The 14,930-nt window shown below is 31.0% G+C and overlaps 2 long non-coding RNA genes across 2 annotated transcripts; one reads left to right on the forward strand and one right to left on the reverse strand.

Moving 5' to 3' along the window:
- Window positions 1-3,114: 3,114 nt before the first annotated feature.
- On the reverse strand, window positions 3,115-3,908 carry LOC133176871 (uncharacterized). The gene is made up of 3 exons (XR_009719575.1): window positions 3,845-3,908; window positions 3,513-3,633; window positions 3,115-3,321 (listed from the first exon to the last, which is right to left on the reverse strand). It is a non-coding gene; the product is annotated as an uncharacterized LOC133176871 (long non-coding RNA).
- A 125-nt stretch (window positions 3,909-4,033) lies between these two features.
- On the forward strand, window positions 4,034-5,076 carry LOC133176868 (uncharacterized). Its single transcript, XR_009719573.1, has 4 exons — window positions 4,034-4,056; window positions 4,410-4,465; window positions 4,623-4,760; window positions 4,980-5,076. It is a non-coding gene; the product is annotated as an uncharacterized LOC133176868 (long non-coding RNA).
- The last annotated feature ends 9,854 nt before the right edge of the window (window positions 5,077-14,930 follow it).

Consider the following 14,930-nt stretch of genomic DNA (forward strand, 5'->3'; position numbering starts at 1 on the left):
GCATTTACCCATGAAATCGAGCTTGACCATTCCAATAAAAAAAGCTAATTTGTTTGCTAACAATGGGGAGAGTTATCAATTTCTTTTGCTAACATTAGAAAAAAAAAATACATGCAGTATATTGGTGGTTTCTGTAAATATCTGCATTTGCTTATAAGGATTTTTTTTTCTGTTTACTTTTTTTAATTTACTTATAAAGTTCAATGTCACGTAATCACTTGGTGACTTTTTAAATAAAATATGAAAGATTATTTAAATCTAGGGGCTGGTTTTCTTTTAAAATACAGATGTTGCGCAGGGAAAGTATGGAATGCAGTTTCTGAAAGATGTGAATGTACATTTGTAAACAATTAGCACCAACTATAAATGTTCCCTACTAAAATAAACTCCATAAAAAAAAAAATAATGACCTCAATTATGAATATCATAATTAATGTTGCTATCTTAAGCAACATAATAATATATAATAATCATGAATATCAGAATCCTTTTTGTACAATTCAAGTACAGGTTGAATTAAATCAAGTAATAAGGATTCAAAATCGTGTTTAAGATTGTCCTCCTGGTAGATAGGGACCAACCTGTAACAATACCTGTAGAGTCCCTTACTATGGAATGCGCTGTATGAGGGTGTGTAATTGTTCCGAGAAGGAGTGTGTTTCTGCGTCCTGTTGCCCACTATTCCCCATTTCTTCATACCAAGGTAATGAAAAATACGATTGATCAAGAGGATAACATACTGAACAGATGTAACAAAGGAGCTTAACTTTTATGCATAAAATTTTATGTGTCCTTATACAGTTGGGTTCTGCCAGTTCTAAACTTGCAAAATACCAAATTACTGTGGCAGTCTAGTTTCTACCAAGCAGAAAAAAAAAGTACAGAAAACTGAACACCATGCACCCGAATATAGCATCTCGAATACAGTCGACTTTTCGTCTTGTCGACTATGATTTATATGGACTGAGCACATATACATTATCCTTGACCAAACCAAACAGTTACTGACATAGAAACTTTTATTTTAAACTAATTTAATAAAAAATGAAATTAGTTTTTCTATAATATATATACTGACTGTATCGAATATATGATTCAAAAGAATCCGAACAAAAAAAAATCCAGAGGGCGGACACAACCTGTGTTTCGTGTATAGGGTTTCGTGTAAACAGTGCAGCGTTTCATGTAAACCAAACAACGTTCCCGTGTAAGCCGCGTAGTGTTTCTTGAACCATCTAGCTTTCCGTGTAAGTCGCGCAGCCTTTCATGTAAACCCTGTAGCGTTTCATGCAAACTATGTAGTGAGAGTGGTTTAATGTGCATTTTGGGTAATAGCACGTTTAACTTCTTAAAGTCTAGAGAATTTTAGCGCTAAAACGCTGAGTTTGCATAGCGTGTGTACGAGTATGCTACGAAACATTCAGAATACGAGCGTTCAGTTACAAATGCTCCGTTGTAAACAGAACAATATCGTCTGGTCTACTGCTCAACGGCAATATTTATGATGGGAAGTCACCGTAGCTAGGTAAGATGTTTCTATTTCTACACAAAAAATGGAATTAATTATAAATAATTCAGTGATTATAAGCCCCGATAATAACCTCATTTAGCAAAATGGTAGGGTCAGTGGAAGGTGCAATATTGAATACTTCAAGGACAGCCGATCTTGTACACATTTAATGTAAATACAGATATTAAATAATAATAATAATAAATTTTGAGATTTTTCATTTCTCTTTATTTTATTTCAATTAGAATAAATAAAATTCAAAGTGCGTAATTCTCCAAAGTTCGCTGCCACAGACGGATAATACTAGTACTTCACTTTGTTATCATATTAATATTGTAATAAATAATAAAGCATTAAACAATATTAAACACACAATATTTAACATCAAATTTGATCATTAGTTCAATCATTCTTTCAGTCTTTAAGGAAAATAAAATATAAAATTTTGAATTCGTTGCAGGACTCGAAGAGAATGGTACAAGAAAAGGGTATCTACGAGGTTAAATACAACAGTATAAATGACTGTTTAGATCCTTTAGAATGTTTGTTCTCTTTTATTCTTATAAAATAAACAATTGAAATTCTGCTTGATCTATTCATAAAATTTTTATTAAACATCCTTTCCTGGTATCGACTTTCTTCATATTTTTATTTTATTTAAAGTAATATTATAGGGAAAAAAATGTTAGATTTTAAATTTTTGATGTTTTCTAAAGTTTTTTTTAATTCTTAGATAAGTGTTTTCCCAGATTCTTATTTTGTGTTTGACATGATGTTTTATATTGCGGTTATGTCAAGATTAAGGCTACATGTATATTCTATTTGTCACCAAACTCTACTAATTGCAATACACATATTGAATTTCTATTAAATGAGTATAAAAAGGAAAACTAGATGGAGATGAAAATGCCGTCACACAAGATAAGATAAAATTTGTTCTCATGTACATGTATATATCATCAGCCCTAATTAATGGTTAAAATATTTAATTTCTTTTTCTAATCATCGGACAGACTGTCAACAGTACGACTTTTAATAGCTGTTAATAAAACATGTCTTTGAATCCCTCTAAACTATTTTTGAAAGAAAATATGGAAGAACAAATTCAGTACTACAAAAAAAAAAAAAAAAAAAAAAAAAAAAAAAAAAAAAACAGCTCGCAATTTGATACTTACAATGTATACGTTAATTCACATGTAAATACATTTATATAATTCTAAAATAATAAATATTAAATTCCTAACTTGCTGTCCTTCTCCATAAGTAGTTAAATAAATAAGAAAATGGGAAAATCTGGAATTAATACATGTATTTTGGACCATGTTAGCATAAAACAAGTTATTAATGAATAATACACAATTAAAAGCAATATATAATAGCAATTAATATTCAGATATCTGTAAAGAAATCAAGACAACAAAATGACTGAAATCTAGAAATTTGTTAAATTGATATCATCTACGTATGGAGGATGAACATATATTCACAAATTGATCAAAATAAACACCAAGGGAATGTTTATATAGAGAAAAATGTCCATAACATAGAAAACGCTATTCAAAAACAGCATACAAAAATGTCCATTTATTCATAATGACAAATAATTCTACAATATCTAAATTATGAGTAAGCATGCGATATGTCGAACTCAACACACTACAGGTAAGGCATTCACAAGAAAATGACGATCAAAATATTCACATACTACGATTCCACACTTGTACATCACTATCATTACCACTATACGGTGTACTGATATTGATAATCAGAAGTATCAGTTAAGCACATAGGGCTTCTTCAATTGAACTGTCCTGTAATGAATGATTAACATTTGTTAAGCATACAGTAGAAAAAAGAAAACGTAGTATCAAACGAAAGAAGTAGAAGAATATTCATGCAGTTCTGTTTTCTTCCTTTGGCAAACTCCTGTATACGATTACTTTTTTAAAATTTCATTTTAGATATAAATATACATTTACATAATTGTGTTTTATTTCCTTACCTTAGATGATTTCATTTTAGGAGTTCTTGTACAATAAAGGAATACTGAAAAGGAACACAGAATCACCAGTCCAAGAATTCCAAACACAATGAAAATGGAGTATCTGCTACCAGGATCGTCCCTAAAATTGTTAAAAATTACAGGTTTGACCGTATCATTGTTTTGGATTGTAAAAATAGAGGAAAAAAAATTCCAATTCCTGTGATACATGTAAAATAACCTGCATACATGCACGAGCTTCTTGTATTTGTTACATGCGCCTTTAAATTTAAATCTTTGGCTTGCACTATTTATACCTTCAAAGACATCTAATTGTAGACTTAGCTACTAACTGATGTACTTTTTCCTTTGAATATTTTCTCTTTGTATATGTTGAATGAGGAAAGCACTCTTGATCTATTTAATACAAAGTAAAGACATTAATGTAAATTTCCTTAAGAAAGAAAATAAACATTTTAAATACAAAAGAAATTGAAATAATAAATAAAATCATTACTAATTGTCTAAAAATATTACATTCGAAGATTGGCCCCTGTAATGGAAGGTATATTTAATTCATATCAAATAACTGTATTTGAGAATTGTTTTCGATTCACATTTTTATGACTATTTTATCTTACATTTTGTTCTGAGTCTCTTTTTAGCCTCTTTGTTTTTGCTTATTTGTGTCGCTTGTATCTTGTTCCTGCCTTACTTTTATTGCTCCACTTTTGTTTGATAAATTTTGTTTGTTGTTTTTTATTTTTATTTATTTTTTTTTTATTTAAAAAAAAAAAAAAGATTTTAACTTTTTATGCATTTTTGTTGTTTTTGTTTCCGTACTTATGCTTATCATTCTGTAAAATACTAATTCTATGCTTTTTAATACAACCTTATCCATTCTTTTTTTTGTTTAAGACCCTATGGCTGTTGTCGTGGGACTTCTTGGAACGACTCTATTAAGAAATGTACAGGTGAAAGAAATATAATCTTTTTAAAATCTTTTTCTCCATTTAAAATGCTTAGAGGTCAATGATACATTAATGTTATATATTTTAATCATAAAATGTCTTTCCGAATCATTCAAATTTTAATCAGCTTTGTAATTATCTGTGTTGAATATTTGAACAGAATGTAGCCCTGGATATTTCGGATTACACTGTGAGATGCCCTGTGAATATCCATATTATGGACCATTTTGTGTAAGGAAATGTTTTTGCACAGAATCAAAATGCAATGTTTCCTTTGGATGTTCACATCATTTCTCTGGTAATTGTGTATTACTATCTAATGCTATATTAAATATAAAGACAAATATATTATTTAAATTATGAAATAAGAAAATGTACTTTTTCAAAGATATTCCTTAATGTTCGAAAAAATCGTTTATCATTTTTGTGAATCACCATTTAGGTTTTCTTTTAGTTTTTAGATGCTTTTTCTTCATTTTTTTGTATCGATAAATACTCTCTTATACTATTTATACAGAAACTGTCTCAACGACCACCACGAATGAAGTGATTACTACAGAGGACAATATTTTCTTCAAATCTACAAGTGTGGATGATTTTGAATCGGTTCCAAACAACGAAAGCAGTAATCTCTATTTCCCTTATCCTTATATCATTGTAATTGCCATATGCACATCCTTCCTTGTTTTAAGCACAATTTTAGTGATATTTCTGATTGTTCGAAAGCACAGAAAGCACAAATCAAACACCAGTAACTCAGGGACTGATCTTTATCAGAGATCTGTTGATCAGTCAGAATCAGATTATACCTATCATCGATTGCATTCAACGAATGTATTTTCCGGTGTTTCAAATGTGACCATCACCTACGAAAAGTCATTTAAAACTTATTCAATAAAACTTCAGTCGGAGGAGGAGGAACCTCTTTTTACAAATGAAAACCTGGACAGTTACATGTATTACACTCAGTCTGGGGAAATTGACGGTGGCAGATATATACCAAGCTCTGCAACAGATGGGGATCGATCGATATATAACATTGCAGAGGAAGTAACCCCTACTTTTGATGAAACAGAATTTCATTGATGAATTTTGAAGATAACGGACAGAAGTCATGCTCAAAAGTCTAATTCCACATACGCATTGAGAGCAGAGCAAATTCATAACTCTGTAAACATCAGAGGTATGATCAGGTGCCACTGGGAGGAAACATCACTTATTTATCTGTCACAATCACCTCGAACTCTTTTTCTTGATTGGATAAACATTACGGATAAATTCATAAATTCAGAAAAAATCAGTATGAAAATAATGGCGTTAACATTTTGCATTACAGACCCCAGTCAACATTCGGCCTGACCACAAGTAACGGTTGTAATTGCAAATAACGTCAATGTATGAAAATGCGATAGACGATATATATTTTCAGTATCAAATATTTATCATATATACTTTGTATTCAATTCCATTACCCTCATTAAGAAAGTTAGCAGGGTGGGTTCTTATGTTTTTACTTTAGTATATACCTCTGTCTTTTGTGTCCTTTTTCTCGCCGTAAGAAATCTTAAATAAATCACGAAAGATAATAAAAAAAAGCAGACAAAGGGTACTTAAGACTGAGGAAGAATCAACGAAGTCATGACGAAAATGTTGACAATGAAGGTGGCTGTAATTTTATGCAAGTTTTCATTGAAAATGGAAGGGAAAATAGATTCTGGGGCAAAAGAGTCGGGTATTTAAGAAATGTAAACAAAATACATGTAACATGGAAAATGGAGACAAGTTTATAGTACAAAACTGAAAAGATTTTCTTAAAACATTGAACATTATTGACTTTAAACAAAATAACGTACAGTACCGACCAGACACAACCTAACACCAGAGCGAACCCAAAGCGCACCCCGGGTTCGCTTTCTGGGTTCGCTATGGGTCCGCTTTCAGAAATTTTGGGTGCGCTCCGGGTTCGCCTTGGGTGCGCTCCGGGTTCGCTCTGCGTTCGCTCGGGGTCAGCTCTGGGTCCGCTAGAGCGAACCCGGCGTTCGCTTTCTGGGTTCGCTTTACGCACTCAAGCGTGAAGCGGACCCCGCTTTAATCTTGCCGCGAGTAAGCCCCGCCCCTTGTATATCCCAAATACAGTAGTGAAATCGATCACTGTTGTTTTGGTGGCGATCGATACATGATCATATACAGTGGCTGCAACGTTATTGTTGACAACATATACACGAACGATCCCGCACGATTAAACCTGTTACGCGAACGATCCTTCACGTACACGATTCTTCACGTTACACGATCATTCACGATTGTTAACGCAAACGCACGATTTTTTACGCAAACTATTTAAACGAAATAAGGCTTAATTAATAGATACTTTCGATTAAAAATAATTATTGGTGAAATTCATCGACTTTGGAAAACTGAAGAAAATTTTAGAAATAGATATTTTTGAAACCACATGTACATAAATAAGACTTAATGCATGTAGTTATTTTAGATTACGAATAATTATTTATATAATTCTCCGACTTTGGAAAATTGTTGTTTTTTTTTTCAAATCTTTTTGATACTTAAAGATGTAATTTATGATTGAATGCTGCTCGTTCTATCATATGATATAGGTGGGCCGTGAGTTTTGATTCAATTGGATTTTATTTTATGCTGTAAGGGGGGGGTATAAGATTTAAAAAAAAAAATGGCCTAAAATGATTTAAAACTATACCCATCTTTCCATTTATGAATTTCAAAAATCAGCATTTTTTTTTATTCATTCATTGCCGAAATTATTTAAAAAAAATAATAATGAGCATCAGGGATTAAAAGTAACCCCGACATCAGCTCAGTACATTTGCCGACTAAATATTTATGTAAGTATTGGGAATTTTTTTAATGTACATTTTTGATGTATTGATATAAAACAATCAAGACCACATTTAGCAGTTAATATAATAAACATCAGAGAAAAAATCGTGAAATATCTTAAATACGCTTTATCATAAAAAGTTACGCTAATTTAAGAGAATACAATACTGTACGACTTACTATATTGCTTATTTACTACCACTAATTAGTTCCTACAATTATGTAAATCGCGCTTCATTCTTTTTCCCCTTTTATTTCAGTTAAAAAACAAACAAGCTAATTAAAGCTTTACATTATTTTTCTTGTAAAAGATAAATCAAGATAATATCATAGTTGTTTACGATAGGACATACAATATTTTTTTTTTTTTTTTTTTTTTTTTTTTTTTTTTTTTTTTTTTTTTCATTTTCAATGAAGAACATCAATAATTTTAATGTTGATCTGGATTTAAACAAAATGTAAATTAGAATTATGAAAATAAAATAATTGAATGAAAGCACGTACATGTACATATACATAATCTTGTACAGTAACTTGACATGATGAAATGCAATGATCTGTCAAAAACTTTTTTTCTTTTATACATGAAAGTACCTTTTGTCTGGTAAATTTATGAAATGTTAATGGATTTTAAAAATAAAAAATAAAGAAAAATAAATGTGTAAAAATAACATGCTACCTGGATAATTAAAATATAAATATATATATTTTTTAATCATGTTTATAATAGTTACACACTTTACATTAACACGCTTTGCTTGTACAATGTTTAATTTACATCGAATAACAAACTTGCAAGCTGATTGGTCGACGTGCTGATTGGTTTCTTATCGCTAATCCTGATTGACAGCTCTGTTACGCAACACCGAACGCGCGTTCGCTCTCTGGGTTCGCTACTGAATTTGGGGTTCGCTTTCGGCGTTCGCTCTGGGTCCGCTGCGGGTTCGCTCGGGGTCCGCTCGGGGTGCGCTCCGGGTTCGCTCGGGGTCAGCTATAGCGAACCCCGAGCGAACCCGAAGCGAACCCAGAAAGCGAACCCGGGGTGCGCTCTGGGTTCGCTTTCTGTTAGGTTGTGTCTGGTCGGTACTGTACTATTGCAAGGATCAATCATTTTTTATATAATGTAGTATTAATTTTAAATAATGGGGGAAAAAATCATTCAATTTGCAACTTTGAACATGGTATTTGGCTCGGCATTTTTCAAATTGTTGATTTGGTGTTTTCTATGAGAGAGAAATTTGTGTATTTTTTTTTTTTTTTTTTTTTTTTTTTTTTTTTTTTTTCATTTGACTAATAAATAATATTCTTTTTCTTCTTTCGTCAACAATGTACTTCAAATTGTAGTTTTGAAAAAATGAAAATGTATACTTAAGAGATGAAAACTACAATTGTTTATATTAATTTGCATATTCACAGGCTTTTCTGAGTAATTTCCTTGTAATAAATTGTTTGCATAAACATTTACAAAATAGCATGTGTAATGATCGGAAATGGTTATTTAAAGCTATTTTGCTAAATGATAAAGCTATTTTAGTTTAAACGACCTAAGGGAAGTTTCATTTAGATATCAAAGCTATGTTGCTTCACATTTGTGTTTTCGTTATTGGTATTATATTTAATATTGCAGCAACAAAGGCCAGAGTATGCAATGATAAGTAAGTGTTTATGACAGATTTGTTTCCGTTTTGTAATTCTCTCCACATTTACCTTTTGTCTTACATACCCGCGTATGCTTTCTAAACAAATGTTCTCTGCATTCGTATTTCAATATTGCCTTTATCTTAGACAGATTCGAATATATCAAACTATTCGATACGCAGGACTGTTAAAGCGTACTACGAATAAATCAACGGAATATAAACGTGCATAAACACATACCATTTTAAACTGAATTAAGTTTTATAAATACTATATTATCACATGACTTTAATTTTAATTGAAATAACACTGTATACCCCGCTCGGTACGGAATTTGGTTTAGTCACGTTATTTGACAGTCACGTGATAAATGCGTGTAATGTGTACTGTATGTAGGTCATAAACAAATTTCAATATCGCAAGGGCATACCCTAGTTGGAGTTTAAAAATTCAGTCATAAATTGTATGTACAAAACTTGTAGTTTATGAAAAGTGCTGCTGCTTTAAATAGAATTCGCATTTTATTAATTTAAATTTCAAGTTATTTGGCTATGGTAGAAATAAATGTGACCTTTACCTTGTATTTTATTTATTTACTTACTAATGCTCTCGATTTCAGGAAAGCAGCAGCACTTTTCAAGTTAAGGAATGTTTCCGTTATGCATATTAAAAAAAAAATGGTCAAGATCTATTAAGTGTATGCCCTTGCGAAAAGGCGATTTAATGAGGCACCTAGGAGTGAAACATGCACACCCTGTACATGAAAACACGGTAGAATTAATTCAATACATTCTCTCGATAGATTTTAAATAGTGGCACTAAACAAAGGTTTCAGATTTGTAATAATGGTCTATCTAAGATTTGCAAATAATATTCTTTTTAATAATAAAATGCGTTTTTCACTGTGGAAAAATAACTTGATCCACCTCTTACTGCACATAAAATGCGTCAAATTTTAACATGATGACGTCATGTCGACAAGTGCATTGCGATCAGTGACTTGTTTATATCTTGCTGTGTGGGATTTAACTAGTGATAAAAAATGAATGCAGTGGTAAGTTTTGATGTAGTTCATCACTCTTATGCAGTTTAAAACTGCAAATTATTTCAATTTCCGTTGTTTTGAGGAATTGCTATATTTGTGTGATGTCACTGTAGACATTTCCCGTATAAATTAAACCCCGCCCACTTTATTCAGCCTTAACAGAGCTGCGTAGAGTTTTGTTAAATTGCATATTTTGATTGAATTATTAGAAAGTGATGAATATAATAGTAAAGTATACTTTCTTATTGACGCTAAACTCAAGAAAGTACTGTGGTCAATATTTTTATGTACAGAAACAACATTAAGACTCTTGAAATGACAAACACTTGCTGATGAATTTTAACAATAATAAGCACAACTGTTGGATACTAAAATGCATTTTCGTTGATGTTTTTATTCAAGACTTTTTAAATACAAGATTAATCTCTAGGGGAGTCATACAAATCACTATAAACACATATTTCCTTGGGTTTTTTTTTTATTGCATTATAATGCATGCCTTAAATTTCTGATGAGTCTCTAGTGTATATAAGGATAAAAAATATTGTCTAGTTATCGTAATAACACGAAAAGAACTGTTATAAATAAGTTACATGGTGTGCTAAATAAATTGCACCAGACGTGTCTATAAATGGGAACTGTCTATAGACGTATTTCATCTGAGAAATTCTCTATGTTTGATAACAGCTAAAGCATTGAAATTCCCATGTGTATGTTAAAAAGAATGTGATTCCGGATCCAAAACTATAAAATCAGACAAAACTTCAACAACCGCAATTTAAGCATATTTGGCATATACATGCTAAACATATTTCTGTACTGTTTTACAGATTGTCTGAGTATAAACTGTTAATGAAACGTCATATCATTTGATTTACACTTTAGGCACTTCCGGTAGATATACCAGATAAATAATTTAGCACTTGAATGTGTTGTTGATTTCAAGGTATCTGGGTATAACCAAAAAGAAAAGAAAAAAAAAATACTGATTTAGATGGGGAGCACCAATGAACGCAATGCAGGCAGATGTGTATCTCTAAATTGCATACTTCATATATATATATATATATATATATATATATATATATATATATATATATATATATATATATATATATATATATATATATATATATATATATATATATATATATATATATATATATATAATCTTAAGAAGTAAATCTCTTGTAAATTGAAGTCGCAACTAGTATTATTTATTTCCAGATTTTCTGAGTTATCTAAAGTGCAGAAAGTTAGGAGTGATTGCTCGATTGTGTGTTGTTAAAAGCCCCATTCGCGAATTTTTCACTTATATAGAGACCTCACCGCATGCCTCTGAAGAACTTCAAATTTAGACCTTTATTTGGCACTCAGGACCTTTTTGCAATGAGGGTTCTTTATTTTGCAAACGACTAACGTAACACGAGTCACCTTGTTTTTAAAGCGTCATCCGAGGAAAAGAGGAAAAGTCCTCTTCCAATGCCGGACGCTTGGAGAAGGAACATTCACTACCTATATTTATGTCCTAGGTTAGACTCGGCGAGGAAAATGAGAATCGAACCTCCAAATCCAGATTGTGAGGAAGGTTTTGTGTAAATATCATAATCAGCTTATTTTGTACCAGGGAAAATAGGATTATTCATGCTGTTTTTACATACTATTGACTTTTCCAAATAAGATCTTATCTTGGATAGATATACTTTTTGCATTCCCATCAAGGTACTTTTAGGTTACCACGACACACCTCAGTGGATCAAAATATGTTGCACTGCTCTCTCAGAAACTCACGTAAGTTTAACATTTCCTCGCTCCGACCTTGCTTTATAATAATATATAAAGGGACTTTTTGTCGTAAATTCCTCATGGGATGCTTAAACATCCCCCAGAATATACATATTTATTGCAGTTAATTTGAAATATATAAATAAGAGAACCATACTTGTACTTTAATTTTCAAGACATATTGCAGTAGTGGAATATACATACATCTACTAACACAATCACATCACATTCATATTATGATAATGAAATGATACACAGAACAGGACAATATTCATAAGGGTTATCAAGCATAAAATGATGTATATTAATCAAAAATTGCGTATTTTCTTTCTTAGATTAATCATCTGTTAAAGAACTGCGAACGATAGAATTGTTCTCCCGCCTACCTACTAGTCAATTTTCAAAAGTTAACACATTTGAAAGCTTCGGTTTTTTTTTTTTATTTTTACATGTATATAGATATTTATATGAATTTTCATAAAACATTAATTATTTAGGAAAACACAGATAGATAACTGTATAATTTTGGTAAAACTTGTGTTTTGCACTATAAAAATCAACTGAAAACGGAATATATTCCGTAATATGGATTGTTACATGTATTTCACAAATTCATACGAAGGCTTTTTTGTGTTTCACGGGGGAGGAGGAGGGGGGGGGGGTTATGTGTTTACAGACAAAAGCAGTAAAAGTAGTCCTTTTATAACAAGTTTTCCAAGAGATAGCAAGTTAAAAATGTACTTTATAAATTTTATATTAGTCTTTGAACTTTACATAATTTTAATAAACAGAAAGATTTAAGGGTCATTTATCCATTTCCATGCCTATTTGAAATTTCGGTGATATTTTAAAGCCTGATTTCAATGCACAAATCCCCCCTCCCTCCCCTTATGAAAAGAGTTGTAAAAAGGGAATTTAACATTTTGACGCTGGTTTTAAAATTATTCAATTACTAATAAACTATTCATTGCATTCAAAAGAGTATGGCAAAATGACATTAATACTGAATTAGATGGGTATAAAGTGTAGGCGGAAATCGATAGTTAGCGTGCGTAGTTCTTTCCATTGTTTGTTCTGATTCAATATATATATTTTATTTCTTTTAGCTTGTATACGTGTTGCTCTGGATCTGTTTGGAATCAGCTTCTTAATAAGTGCATCGGTTGGTATGATATATATATATATATATATATATATATATATATATATATACACGAGGGGTTATAAAAAGTTCGTGGACTGACGAGATGAAATTAGCAATATGTAGTGTTTGCTTACAAAATTTTTGCGGAACATAAAACAACAAAAGTTTGAAAAATGTTGAAAATTTTAGCTTGATACGTTGATATTTTGCCAAATTATTCTGAAGTTAAAAAGACTTTATGTGATCACACGGCGCTGTCGCCGTTTAGTATCGTGACGTCCGCTAAACGTCATTGTTTCTTAATGTCCGCTCTCTCTACCTCATACACTTATCTTGATGAGATTACCTGGAGTTAAGTAAGGACTTAAACCCGTCTTATCTATATGAATTTAAAATGTCATGAGCAGCTGTTTTCAATGCATATAATATTGTAAATGGATCTTTATATGGAGAAAGATCCTCACTTGATTATGCCAGAATATTTAGCTTGTTGGAGTTCAATTTCTACCACACATGATCGACGTCACTTTTCGACGTGACAGACTTTTGACACCCTGACTACAAATCGACACTAAATGTGCATATTTCATCTCTCTGAATCTTTTTGGGCATTAAAAAAGAAGTACTCTGGATGCATTTTATTTTTCTGTAGCCAGTTTAACTTTCCTTAGGTCAATACCAGGTTTTCCAGGAGCGAAACTCTATAGAGTGTTTGAAAAAGAAACCCCTCCCCCCTTTTGACGTTATTTTCAAGCCCATAATTGTTTGGACACTCCATATAAAATTTACAATAAAATTTCATAGAAATTACTGAATGGGGTAAAAACTGCAAATTTTACTGAACAAATGTTTCGTACCACATGTCTGAATTAACGAGATTTTTTGATGACAAATACTCATATCTAAAGAGTTTTTCTCAGTTACACTCAGGTAGAAAAAAACGTCAAATTAGAGGTTGTGCTGCCTGGACCTTTGCTTACAAAAACACTAACAATTTATTAAAACATAAAAATTATGATTTATGGTTTATTCTATAGATAGAAAATATGATGCTAACTTAATGTGTAAAAATTCATTGATGTACCTAAAGCGGTTTTAATTTTTTAACGCTAGTCCACGAACTTTTTGATACCCCTCGTATATATATATATATATATATATATATATATATATATATATATATATATATATATATATATATATATATATATATATATATATATATATATATATATATATATAACCGATGATACTTATAATGTTGTAGCTTGTGAGGTAGGATATATTGGTCAATTTTGCAACGAATCCTGTGAATATCCATATTATGGAGAGAAATGTATTAGCAAGTGTCTATGTGAAAGAGATATTTGCAATTTCTCTACAGGATGCCGGTACAAACTCTCAACACATCCTTGTGAGACTTTTTCATTTTCAAAAACTAAACATTTTGACTTCTATAATTGTTTTCGGGCTACTCTGTTAATGTTATTCTCGAATAGTAGTCGAAAACATAGTATCCTTATTTCCCCCTCTGTTATTCATAAAAGGCTTTTCTTTTCATATATGATAAATGAACAATTTATTATGAATGTGCTTCCAACACAAATGGGTCATTTTGACTTTTAAATTAGTTAGTTACACAGTGTTTTGTGAAACTATTTCAAAACCCATATGTACTTTGATTGCTTCACTTATTAATGTAAATTAGAATGTACAGGCTCTTTTGATATTCTTGTTAAATGTTAGTCCTTTTGATAATAATAAATATCCTTTTCTTTTCTTTTTTTTTTATTTTGCAGCAACAGCTAGGACAAAGAACATGTATACAACAAAATATATTTCTGCAAAAACAGAACTTTCAAAGACAAGAACAGAAGATGCTTATATTAATTGGACAACGATGATATCCATTCAAAGTATTTTTTTCTTTGGTTTGGTCAGAAGCAATCAATAGAAATCAAGAGCATTATATACTGTTACATAAACAGTAACAGAAA

Source organism: Saccostrea echinata, unplaced genomic scaffold (genome assembly GCF_033153115.1).
Source record: "Saccostrea echinata isolate AGI-Se365-2 ecotype Australia unplaced genomic scaffold, CSIRO_AGI_Sech_v1 ptg000083l, whole genome shotgun sequence".
Classification (NCBI taxonomy): Eukaryota; Metazoa; Mollusca; class Bivalvia; order Ostreida; family Ostreidae; genus Saccostrea; species Saccostrea echinata.